Genomic DNA, 14333 nt, shown 5'->3' on the forward strand with positions numbered 1-14333 from the left:
TCAAGTAAGGAGTTCAAGCGGAAGACACAGGTTGGCCCATTCTTTCTTCTTCTATCTATTCATATAAAAGGAAATCAAGTTGGACTTTATTGTGGTTTTGTTTCTAAGGCCCTACCATACCCTAGTGGGATAGAGTAGATCCGTGTGGACACTAATCCCTGTAACAAGAAAGATTCATAGAAATCTTCTTTGATGCCATTTTCCTGAAAAATAGAAACACATAAATTAGTAAATACCGAAATCATATTAACTTAAATCCACAACGAAAATATATCATAAATTTTTAATTTGTATAATCAGATAATTGAAATTAAAAAAATATTAACACTAAGAAATTCGTCCACCACTGTGAAAGCATGCGGGTCATCAAGGTGGGTGGGCGGGCGGGCGAGCGGACGCGGTGGGTGGGCAGGTGGGTGGGCGCCGGCTGGGCGGGCGAGTGGTGCCAGGTGGGCAGGTGGGCGGGCGGGCAGGTGGGCACCGTGTCAGCAGGCAGGCGAGCGAGCACGGGCACTGGGTGGGTGGGTGAGCAGGTGGTTGTTAGGTGGGTGGCAGGTTGGTGGGCATGTACCGAGTGGGCAGGCAAGTGGGCACGGGCACCGAGTGGGCGGGCAGGCAGGGGGGTGGGCGGGTGGGTGCCGAGTGGGTAGGCGGGCGGGGCGAGTGGGTGGGTGGGCACGGGGGCGGGTGGGCGGGGGCAGGAGGGTGCGGGGGCGGGCGGGGGGGGGGGGCGCCCGATGGGCGGGTGGGGGGTGGGCGCCCGGTGGGTAGGTGGGTGCGGGGGTAGGCGCCGGGTGGGCGAGGGGACGGGTGGGCGGGCGGGCAGGTGGGTCGGCGCTCGAGCATCAGGTGGGTGGGTGGGCGCCAGGTGGGTGGGCGAGCGGGCTGGTGGGCCACCAGGGTGACATGGGGTGGGGTGCTGCCCCTCACCCCGCGCCACCCCGGCGGCCTGCCCGCCCGCCCGGGGTGGTCGGGCAAGCCGTTGGGATGGGCGGAGTGGGGCGTTGCTACCCACCCCACGCCACCCCGGTGGCCCGCCGACCTGCCTGGGGTGGCCTATGATTCTTGGATTCGCCCAGCCACACCAAGCTGGCGGGCAGGCCGCCGGGGTGGCGCGAGATGGGGTGCCGCCCGTCACCCCGTACCACCCTAGCGGCATGCCCGCCCGCCTGAGGTGGCCGGGCGATTCTCGGAATCGATTGGCCACCCCCGGCGGGTGGGCAGGCCGCTGGGGTGGCACAGGGTGGGGTACTGCTACCCACCCCGTGCCACCCCAGCAGCCCATAAGCCCTTCCGGGGTGGCCCGGTGATTCCAAGATTCGCCCAACCACCCCGGGCGAGCAAGTGGGCTGTCGGGGTGGCACGGGGTGGGGGTGTCCAGCTTTACTGGGCCCACCATGCTCACGATGGACGTATTGGTTAATTTGGCTCACAAAAAGTATTAATTAAAAAAAAAAAAATACTTCATTAAACTAATTTCATATGAAAATTTTCAAGGAAAAAAATTTAACTAAACTTTTCATTGCGAGAATTCTTTGTTGAATATGTTGTAGATAGTAATGTAGCTGCTCCACAAATTCACTCCAAGTCTTTCAACGAACCTTAGAAAACCTTGATGTAATGTGAGTAATATTGATAATGGACTTTAATATATAGGTGAAATTACGGATATGTTTTACCATGCGGTGAATGCAGGATTAATTAGTTTTAAAAAAAAATTAACATGTTAATTTTTTTATGGCGATGAAGGAAAATATGATAAAGCTAAGGGTGAATGTGGGATTAATTTGTTTCAGAATGTATTAAAAAAAAAAAACATTCAATTGTTTAGTAGATATTATATACTTTGACTATTAAAATAATTTAGGTAGAAGTTGTAGTTTACAATTTTAACTTTAATGATTTATTTCGTAAAAAAAATTAGTTTACATTTTTCATTATATTGTAGAATAAAATAATGAAGAGAAATAAATCTCACAAACTTTTAGGAGGGAAATATTTTCGCGAAACATTTTGTTGGGGGGGGGGGGGGGGGGGGGGGGAATTTTTGGAGGGAAAATTTCATTCTCTAAGCTATATAATATCTTTAGGAGACTCTCCATTTGTATCATTCAACATATTCTATTTGAAAGGGATGGATTGTCCTGATAGTGAAGTTTCGATTTATACAACATCAACATCTTCATCGCATAACAACTCTATTCATATGGATGAATATAGCGGGAAGTCTTCCACTATGAATAGAAAGTCAATTCTTCCACTTAGTCCTGATCCTAAGGACTATGAGAGTAGCACTGATGAAAGAGGGGATGGAGAATTTCAAATAAATAAATAATCACAGATTCCACTTAGTCCGAATTCGAAGGACTATGAAAGCAGCAGTGATGATGAGTTTGATGACAAATTTCAAAAGAATGGAGTGTCACAGTGTCCACTTAGTCCTAATTCTAAGGACTATGAGAGCAACAGTGATGAAGAGCATGATGGTGAAGTTCAAAAGAATGGAGTGTCACAGTGTCCACTTAGTCCTAATTCTAAGGACTATGAGAGCAGTGGTGTTGAAGAGCATGATGACGAATTTCAAAAGAATGGAGTGTCACGATGTCCACTTATTCCTAATTCTAAGGACTATGAGAGCAGCAGTCATGAAGAGCGTGATAACAAATCTCAAAATAATGGAGTGTCAAAGTGTCCACTTAGTCCTAATTCTAAGGACTACGAGAGTAGCAATGATGAAGAGCATGATGATGAATTTCAAAAGTATGGAGTGTCACGGTGTCCAATTAGTCCTAATTCTAAGGACTATGAGGGTAGCAGTGATCAAGAGCGGGATGATGAATTTCAAAAGTATGGAGTGTCACGGAGTCCAGTTAGTCCTAATTCTAAGGACTATGAGAGCAGAAATGATGAAGAGCGTGATGAGGAATTTCAAAAGAATGGAGTATCATGGTGTCCACTTAGTCCTAATTCTAAGGACTATGAGAGCAATAGTGATGAAGAGCGTGATGATGAATTACAAAAGAATGGAGTGTCACAATGTTCTCTTAGTCCTAATTCTAAGGACTATGAGAGCAGCATTGATGAAGGATAGGATGACGCACTTAGTCCTAATTATATGGACTATGAGAGAAACAATGAAAATGCAAATGAGGAAGAATATCCAATCAACATTGAGTCAAATTTTCCATTGAGTCTGAATTCTAAGGACTATGACAGTAGCACTGAAGAAGGGGAAGATGAAGAATATCCTCCAAGTCATTATTTGAAAAGCACAGCTGATATTCCTCTTAATAATGATGAAAATCCTTATACAAATGATGATCCAATGATGGAGATGTTGCCAAGAAATATTGTATCGAGGAGTAGAAGCAGACCTTTTCATATCAATGCAAGATGTTCTAGTTATACAAGGGGCAGAGGAGAATATCTGACAAAAAGAAGTTCTATCAGTGCACTCATTTCAAGTGAATGTTGCCAAAAAGATTGCTTGAAACATATGGATTTCAAATTTTCATTAGAGAGTAGGAAGAGATATTTGTCAATGAATAAAAGCATGCAAAATTCATATTTAGTTGGGTGCACGCAATCTACATTGTCAAGTTATGATTATCATATTAAGACTTTATTTATCTGTAGAAAAGCTTTCAAAGTGATTCATTTGATTGGGAATTTTCGTCTCTTGAGAATTCAAGAAAATTTGGAAAAGGATCCCACATTTTATTCAGAAGCACGTCATAAAAGACAGTTTGGGCCATTATCAAATACTGCAATGTCTTGGATGAAAGATTTATTTTCAAAGCATGGAGAGTGTATGCCAAATAGAGAGACAATACATATTCTAGATAATTTTTCAAGACGAGAAATCTACAACTTATACAAAGAATATGTAGAAGGTACTGAGGGACATGGATGGTTTATTACATATCAATATTTTGTGAAGGTATGGAAGAAAGAATTCAACAATGTCTGTATCCCTAGGAAGACAAGGATGGGGATTTGCAGTACATGTGCTTCTCTTAAATCAAAAAGAGAAAAATGTGAAGGTTCAGAAAGAGGTAAGCATTCATAACTTTAACTTTTAAAATTGTATATTCATCAAGTATGAACACATATTTCTTAATGGCTTTCTTTTGTGTTGTGTAGATTCAGTTGTCAAAGAACTTCAGGAGCGTCACGAACAACAAACAAACGAAAGGAAGAAGTTGTACAAGCATAGAAAGAAGTGTTATGATAATCTGAATAAATATTTGGGTTTGATAATTGATGGTATGGACCAGAAGAAAACAGTTTTACCACATTTTGTTCGTACACCCAAAAATTTACAGGAGGAAAAGTTTATTCAATTTCACTTGGTCGATTGTATGGTCTTCAATGGGAAAATGTTGCCAAGGGTGTACTTCACAGCTCCAAATATTCATAATGATGCAAATCTGACCATAACCATAATTCATGATGTGCTTTCTCATTGGTTTGGTAATCTTCTTAAATTTTTGTATCTACAATTGGACAACACTTGCCATGAAAACAAAAATCAGGTTGTTTTTGGATATCTAAACATGCTTGTTGAATTGAGAATTTTTCAAAGGGTAAAGGTTGGTTTCCTTCTTGTTGGGCACACTCATGACCATATTGATCAGATGTTCAGTCGTTTTTCAATCAAATTGAGGAGGAAGGAAGTTGGGAGCTTGCCATCACTAATTGAATGTATTAAGAAATCATACATGCTAGAGCCTACTTTTTATGTGTTGGAAGAAACTGCTAACATGCGAAGGTTTATTCTGGGATCATATGGTGAGGGGAAAAACATTGAACAACTTAATGACATTAGCTTCCAACATCAATTTCATATCAAAAAAATTGATGGGAAAACACTAATATGGGGCAACAAGTATTCAACTACTGTAGAATGGGCACTGTCATCAGGTTTTCAGTTTTTGAAGTTCATTCTAGATCATCCAATATTCGCATCAAAAATATTGTTATTACAATCAGTTGGTGAAGTTCATAATGCATGTAGATAAAATAGAGATATAAATTATTCTGATTGCCTGGAAGAAATTAAAAAATGTATTAGATATACACATGAGTACTTTGATATTGCTGATTCGGTTTGGTGGGAGTCATTTTTCAATAATCAAAGTGATATCGTTTAAACAACAACAAATGAAGATATACCTTTCAAAAATCCATTTATTTGGCCACAAAATGTGTCGAATGAACATGAAGAAATAAACATTGTTGAGCAGCAACAATCTCAAGGTATTACTAATTCTTAACAGGCAAAGGAAAGAGAGATGTATATTGGTTCCAGAAGATCTCGTGCACAACTTGAAACCATGGAAGACCTTTACAAAGGTTCAGTATAGGATATTAAGGAGGGTTGCATGATCACAGTGCTAGCAGATGGAGATCACAATGGCTATCCATTCTGGGTTGCTAAAGTTATAAAGGTCTTTACAGAAAATGAGGATGTTACAAGTGTTGAAGTACATTGGTATGCCACAAATACACACCCATTCAGTGGTGTGTATAAGCCAGAGATGGTAGTTTACAAAAAAAATGGCGAAAAGAGAAAAAGAAAGGGTACAAATATAAATCGCCTCCACACAGACATATTAAAATTGGAGGATGTTGACATACTTGTTTATGACTTCAATTTAACAAAGAGAGGAACTCTTCGCTTCAAGACGATAGAGATTCTGAAAAGGTTGTTACCAGAAGGAACAGTGTTGAGATGGGAGTCTGCTGAAACCAGTCGTAGATCTAGAAGAATTTTGAAACCTGAAATGATGGGCTTGCATGTGGACTAAGATGGAGCACTAGTTGATGAAAGAGAAGAATATGGAACATCTTCATCAGCATCCAGTCACTCATTTGAAGATGTGAATTCTAATGGTGTGCAAGAAAATATGAGTGACTTTGAATAATTGTTTAAGATAGTTTATATAATTGATGTATGCATCGTATCTTGAAATAAAATTTATGATTTCTATATGGTGTTAAATGAGAAGTTATGAGGCATTTTTATTTGTTGGATTATATGTCTTAATTATGATAATTTTTATTGTTTAAAATATCTACAATGCAATGTTAAATTAGAGATATAATGTATGTTTTATTCAATATACAAATAATGACTTTTGAATTCATTTAGTGATGTAATTTGTTCATAATGTCATGGTTTTTTAATTTTATAGTTGAAAAAATTTCAATTTCTTTTGTATCTAGCATGTTATAGTCGAGAACAGGTTGAATTTATACTTAGGAAAGAAAAATGATATTCTACGAAAAACATTAATGTGCTTTTTTCCCTCATAAACAACTTTGTTTGAAACATAAAAATTTGGTTTTACTAGCATTTTTTAAACATTTTAAAGATTGACCCTAAAAAAAATCATCGTTCTAGTATCATCACCTTTTTGTTTTCAAGCTGTATTTTGCACGAAAATTTCGTTTTCACTGCCATTTTTAAAACATGCTCAAAATTGACCCTAAAAAACAAAAATCATCGTTCCAGTATACACACTTTTCATTTTTAGCACTGTTTTTGATGTTTTTTAGGGTTTTTTGACCAGAGTTCCCGTTTTGAGTTTATAGTTCCCATTTCCAATTTTACATTGTTTTCTCCATGAGATTTGACTTAACTAAACAAAGAGTGACTATGCCTGGATTGTTGCCTTGGTAATGTTGAAATGTCCTGCAATCTTTGCCTGTGACAAGATGCAATAACCCTAATTGGACAACACTGAAACTAGCTCAATTCAGTGTTTCACTGCCATGACCAATTCCTTCATTTTCCCATAGCAGCTATGCTGCAATAGTCTCACATGGAGCGAGGGTTAATTTTCACATGGACATCTCTCTTTTGACAATGAAGGCAATGTCCTAGGCTCTCATCTAATATATGTTCCTAAGATATATTAAACTTATGGTGTATGAGTTATCATCATTCTTACTCCTTAGTTATATTATATGTGCTTCCTGTCTTTGTGCTCATGGCTGAAATAAATAACTCTCCATTGAATTTCTATTAGCATCATTCATAAACTCTTGATTGATTGATGCTCTATGAAATGCATCGGTTCTGAGTTACTCATGATCCACTTTCTTGTTGAGTGAGCTAAATTTTTTATTTTTAATATATTTTTGCCTTGTACTATTTCTTATGACAGATGGCATATGATATGTAGGAAGCTTTTCACTCTATAGAAGATATTCATGGCCTTGTGTATGGTCAAGAAGATTCCTAAACCTCAAATGACAACAATCTTCTATTCAAAGTTAACAAAGATATTTTTGATATTAGAAAGTCATTTGTATCATGCTTATGCATGGTACAAGCTCTATTTCCTCCAGAAAAGCTACAATAAATACTTAGCATAAAAGGATTTGTAGTTGATGGCATCATCTAGATTGTTGGTTGCCGTTGTGAAATGGGATGAAGGAAATGTGTAGAAATATCATATTCTAGAAACCATTTATCTTTAGTTGGGAGTTTACCCATATTGCCCATGATGTAAATAGTTATAATGTCATGTTGAGTAGATTTTTTGCACACCTTTAAGAAGGTATCACTATCGAATGGGAGCTAGAAATCTAAAATGTTATCTATTGAATTAGATATAGGATTATATTTGTCCAAATGGGAAGGTTGATATAGTTTTATCTTGTAGGAATTAATTATTGGAGAATACCATATTGCAGAGGAAGCTTTGGGTTGAATGAAATTTCATGAACCTACTATAGAATATGTGAGCTAAATTATTTTTATTTTTAATATATTTTTGCCTTATACTATTTCTTATGACAAATGGCATATGATGTGTAGGAAGCTTTTCACTCTATAGAAGATATTCATGGCCTTGTGTATGGTCAAGAATATTCATAAACCTCAAATGACGACAATCTGCTATTCAAAGTTAACAAAGATATTTTGGATATTAGAAAGTCATTTGTATCATGCTTATGCATGGTACAAGCTCTATATCCTCCAGAAAAGCTACAATAAATACTTAGCATAGAAGGATTTGCAGCTAATGGCATCATCTAGATTGTTGGATGCCATTTCTATGATGCCCTATGATCACAGGCATGGGGCTCACCATTTTGAGCTGGAGAATGAGAAAGAAAGAAGTTCAAGAATGGCTAGTCTTCTAAGTTTTGGGATTTAGTTTGGATTCTAAAATGGATACCAGAGAAGTGGTAAGTTATTTCAATGAAAGGGCTTAAGTTCATCTATCACTGTTTGAGATGTTTGCATTTGTATAGGTTTTTCTAGTATAAGTATTATATTTTATGCTTAGTTCAAGGAGTTTTCTTCCAATATGTCTAATAATAATATGTTTTTTGGGCAGTTCTCACGCTCAACACTTCTATCTGAAGTGGTAAGTAATAGGTACAAAGATCATTAAAGAGTTTATTTTTGAAATTAAGTCTTTCCTTGATGTTGTTGAGAAGTCAGAGCACACATATATTCTTCTAACCACTTTTTATGCTTGTACGTGTTACCTCCCATATGTCTTTCCATATGTACCTTGTACCTTGTTACCTCCCAATGTACCTTGTTACCTCCAAACTTGCAAGTAAATTGTTACCTTCCATATGAAGAATTATCATCCACTGAGACAGAAATCAATGTTTCACCTGCCAAAGGTCCTAATGTTCAATCAAAAGCAGTACCCATAGCAGGAACTCCACCTCCTGTCCTAGATCTTCTTGGTTATTTGATAGGTTTAGGCAATGCACTTGTCCCTAGAGATTAGTGAGCAGTAGGCTCTGGGTGGATATTAGATGGTCAATTCCATTTCATTTTGTAAATAAAAAATGGAAAAAATTGGCTTTATTGTTGTTAGATGTGAATTGTATTTACTATGATAAGCGTCAACCTGATTAAAGCAACTTGTGATATTCAGTTAATGCTTTGTGCAGGGCTCCATTGCTTGTTTTACTTGCAACATCAGTATGTAAAGGCCTTCATATCAATGGGAAATTTATATGGCACGATGGTCAAATTTTTTATAGCTTGAAGCTTTAGAATAACTCTTCTGGTCTTGCAGCTGCTGGACCTCTACACGTACAGTTCATAAAATGTGAAAATAGTTGAGATATTAGTTCTATTTACTGTAAATATTGCTAGTTTAATAGGATGCAGATGCACATCTATTTTGAGTTCTTTTCCTAAGTTTCGTTCCTAGTAAATTAGGTGCCACCATTGCAGCCTGGTAGCTCAGCACACACACTGTTACCAATGGTACTATTTCAAAACATATCTCCTGGACTGGAAAATGATCTTTTCTAGGTGGAAGCAAAAAATAATCAACAACTTGTTTGGTATTTTAATGATAATATTTCATTTGAATTTTTCTTCACTGAGGATGGCAGGATGGAGCATGCAAAATTTTAGGACGTAATAATGAATGATAGGATCTAAATTTTAAGATTTGGAAGTTTTCTTCATTGAGGATGGCAAGATGGAGCGTGCAATGTTTCTGGAGGTAATAATGAATGCTAGGACCATTCCCTCTCTGCCACTCTGCCTGCGCCTTCGACTCTATTGGATTTTTAGGACTTTTGTGTCAGAAGGACTGGGCAGGATGGACAAGTCCAAGAGATCAAAAGGGGAAGAGGAAGAGAAAAAAGCCGGTGAGCTTGTTCTCTCCATTGAAAAGCTGCATGAAATCTAGGATGAGCTTGAGAGGGTAAGTTCTCATGCACTTTGAAAACTGTTTTTTGGGGTTATTTTATTTTATTTATTTATTTTTAAACTGGTTTTTTTCTTATCTTTTTTTTTAGACATTTTTCCCATTCCTTTCACTATGTATTACTTTTTTGATTTATTGGTGCATCTGTGGATTGATTGAATTCCGTAAGCAAGAGGTGAGAATATAATTGCATAGCCTGCCTTATATAGAAGTAGGCGAACTCCAAACTCGGATTTGAAAACCACCTACACTCCCAACCAAGGTCAAGTTTTGAATTTTTCATGTATTAAATTTACAGGAATGACATCATCAATCATGCAAAGACCAGCGCCACGAGGATGACATATTGTGGACAGCCTATTGGGCAGATGAGTTATTCTTTTTAAGATTGAAGTGTTTAATCATAAATGTGATTTTTTTAGTATTTGTGACTGTTCAAAAAATTTAACTTCTATCATGGGACCCACTAACCCTTTAGCATAATCTTGTAAGCAACTTTTTTTCCTAGTGGACTTTTACCATGTGAATTTAGGTATCACATGTCGTTTTATACTTTGGAAGGAAAATCTAGTGTGGTTATATGAAAATCTTGTCTATATGGTATACCTTTTAATTATTATTAATAATAAGGTAATCTTGCATTGAATTTAGGTATCACATGTAGCTCTATACTCCGAAGGAAATATATGTGTGGTATATTTTTTAATTATTATTAATAATGAGGTTTTTTTATGTAAGATAATAATAAGTTTGTTTATGTAAGATAGGTTTTGGTAGTCTTGTCAATAAATGTTTTTTTTTTTTTTTTGAGAATTTATTTCAATAGAATCACTCGATTCATTATTTTCCTAGAAATTTATTTTTGTGGTTAATATTATTAAAAATGTATATAGTTTTTGATACACGTGGTTAATATTATTAAAAATGTATATAGTTTTTGATACACGTGGTTAATAATATTAAAAATGTATATAGTTTTTGATACACGTGGTTAATAATATTAAAAATGTATATAGTTTTATCTAGTATCAAGTGCTTTCATGTAATAATATTAGTTGTGATGAATCTCTCAAATCAATTGTGATGAATCTCTCATACTACTTTATAAACTATTCATTTGAACTTAAGTTGGGATGGTGGAGAACCTATGGCATCCCTCCTTATATTTTGTTTCAAGTTGAAAAGAAGTTTCATAAAGCCTTTCCTTTGACCCCTATGATTTTGTTTTTTAGGAAGGAGTTTGAGATTGTAAGTGTTGTAGTCATTTTTAAAATTTCATGAATAAAGCTAGCCTTGATGATCTCATCCACAAATTAAGGCATTGTGTTATGTAAGCTTATATATGATTTGTAATTATTAGCACAAGACACCATTAAAATCATGTCAATAGTTGGCATCTTCAATATACAAGTCTCAATAAAATCTATTCACATGTTGGAATTAAATCCAAGGATTATAGAAAGAAAAATGTGATGGGATGGATGATCAAATTCATGTATACTTTGCAAAGAAAATATTGCAAGATATTTCAAAGATTAACAAGGTGTCACAATCATAAGATAACCTTGTACTTGTTGAACCACACATTGTATGTTGAAGGAGAATGGTACTTTTAAAAACCATTAGAAAAGCCTCCATGTACCACTCATAAATTGCTATGCTCTTGACCTACGAGAAATTCCAGAATACCAAATATGCAAATAAATACAACCTATAAGATAGAAAAAAATGAGAAAAACAACAAGTATTTTATTATTAAGAGATGAAAGCAGTGTTCACTTGCCTCTTCGAGGGGGCAACCTCCAACATAGCAAAGCTCAATTACAAAATAGGACTTGATATATCTCAATGGGGAGTCTCTATACTTTATATAGGATTCATAAATACAATACCATGGGTCATTACCATGGTTCTCTCAATACCATCTATCTAATACCATGGCCCGTTTGCAACTAACTGTGGTCCCTTTCTTAAATGTAGGTCAACCACTTACAATTATTAATACAAGATTTATTGATTCTTTGACTAACTATAACTATGACTCGACCCTATTACATAAATAAAGGGGTTAGGGTTGGACCCTAACATAAATCCCAATGAAGGTTCTTGCAATCCTTATACAATGGTTGGAAAAGTAATTAGCGATGACTTGATTTTCAACCAAAATAAATAAAAAATGGGAATTTATCTAAATGACAAGGGAGTATTAATCCCAACTAATTATTTCCAATGGAAGTTCAATTTCATGGTTTGAAAATATCATCTAGAAATTTATTATTCATGGAATTCCATTAAAATTTACAAGCATAGAACCTACCCAAATTTGGAGCCCCATTTCAAATATCAAGCATTATCCACTACCCCAAAGTTGTAAAATATTCACATATTCTTGTTTTTCTACTTTCATTTTACATTTTGAATTAGTTTTAGGATTAATAACATTCCCTATGGCTTCCAAAGAAATATGTTGTTCCTTCTAAAAGCCATTTCTCACAACCCAAAAGATGAGAGCCTCGTTCACCATGAACTATATATTTTCACAACCTACATTACTAGGGAAACACCATACAAGATTTTCAATGTAGCGTTTGGAAAATTCTAGGATGCTTGTGATTGAATTCCCACCTAGGATTGTGTCTCTCTATGTGCCAAAATTGATAATCCTTCTCAGCAAGCCATGATGTCCATTGATTATTCTTGAATTACTTTTCCTATAACTACTACATTTATCTATCAGATGTCGATACTATATAAGACTGTTGCACACTTGGACAATGCAAATCCTTCATCGCAATATTTAAAACCATAAAAAAATTCAAGATAAACACTGATTGCCTCATTGCCTCTGAAAAGGAGTCCCTCTTCTTGAAATTATCTTTCCTTTCCAAGCTTTTTCCTTTCCAAATCCTTCTAGGGAAGCAATTTTGGTTCTCTCATACTAGAATATGATGATGATGATATTGTAGATGAAGCTACCTTGGGAATGATGGAAAATATTTTTTGCTAACTCCCCAATTAAAAACACACTATGAGAAACATAAATACCATGCTTATATACATGTTAGGGATTTATTTAGTAGATAAATATAGTGCATAAACACTACCTCTTGGATTTATATCTTGAGCATATCATATTATCCTTAATAGTGGAAGTAATGTTTCTTGAATATTTTACTTAAAAATTGAAATTGCAATGGACACTAATGGTGAGAATACTATCAAAACATTATAGAGTATCTTAAGAAATCCTACTTGCCTTATAGGGCTCTACTAACATGCAAATATTTTATGATTGGATCATTGCTTTCTATTTAGTCTAAGAAGTTTATGATTAAGAGCTTTCCAAGATCTATAAAACCACAAAGTTAAAATAAATTACTCATGAAGATCACAAAGTATGCTAGCCTAATTGAGAATACATATTGTTCACTTTATCTCTTAGCAAATGCAAAGATGTATGTTAATCTGGTTGCTAGAGACAAATCCCTAATTCATAGATCTAATTATAACTAGAATTGTGATACCTTCTCCATAAATTTCTAAAGAATCTTAGCTATGCCTTAAAAATATACCTCCAAGCATTAATTTTGTACAAGATATTACTTATTGATTTTGGGCTTGGGATGAGAGAGATAAAAGAGAGATTGACCATTCTCAAAGTAAACACTCACTTTTCCATACATAATGTCCCTTTTCTACCTCGCACCATGTACCAATTTTTTCTAATAATATTATAAAGCTTGTCATGTGCATAAATAGGGCATATATCAAAAGGTATAATGGACCAATGAGTTAGGAAAGCTTCCATAGGGCATATCTTGGAAAGTATAGAAAATCAATGGATAAAAGTTTTACCTCATGTAACATGAATATCTTACTTTTATCTCCTCAAATTTTCATTGTCTAAAACATCACAAAATGGGAAAATGACTCATTCACTTCCTAAACCAAATTTTTGCTCCACTTTTAAAATGTCAATAGTATTCCCTAGGTTCTTTTGCACACTTTGAATCTCTTTGAGCTTAGATGTTTTTCAATTATACTCAAGTCACCCCTACTTGTAAAATTGGGTGAGCTAACTCATACTACATGGCTTAATCAACTTGACATAATATTATTTCATATGTCCTCATTGTTTTGGAGTTAGCACGAGCAACATATATCAACATATACTGTTGGAAATGTCCAAGAATAATCATTTGAACCATATATCCTATGCTCCCATTTAAACTAGGTATTTAGAGTAAAAATGAATTCAAAGATAAGATATCCAATCTAGGCATCAAAAGCCCAACAACAATATTTCCAACAATTTTCATCTTACAATCTTTATCTTCAACATCTATAGTCTTCCCATATCTTTCACATTAATTAAAATAATATTTCCAGCAATCTTTGTTGGAGAAATGACATGAACCCATGATTTCCACAATTTCTATCTTGAGGACCAGGCTTAAATGGATATCAGGCACATTAATGTCAACTAAAGAGCAACTCCTAAACATGAAATACTTTAGGATAGTTTTTTTGGGATTTTTACCCATAACATTAGGAATTGCCCATGGTAAAAGTAGGTCGTTTGTTTGAGTTGAGCCTAATGTAAAACCATAAATAAGGATGCAATGTTTTATG

The 14333-nt window shown here is 35.9% G+C and overlaps 1 pseudogene; it reads left to right on the forward strand.

The window, feature by feature from the left end:
- Positions 1-737: 737 nt before the first annotated feature.
- The window catches only part of LOC149212966 (polygalacturonate 4-alpha-galacturonosyltransferase-like), a 63845-nt pseudogene continuing 50249 nt past the window's right edge, over positions 738-14333 (forward strand).

The sequence above is a fragment of the Pinus tabuliformis genome, chromosome 1_1, assembly GCF_031772625.1.
Source record: "Pinus tabuliformis cultivar Carrire ecotype Pingquan chromosome 1_1, CPIR1, whole genome shotgun sequence".
In the NCBI taxonomy this organism is placed as follows: Eukaryota; Viridiplantae; Streptophyta; class Pinopsida; order Pinales; family Pinaceae; genus Pinus; species Pinus tabuliformis.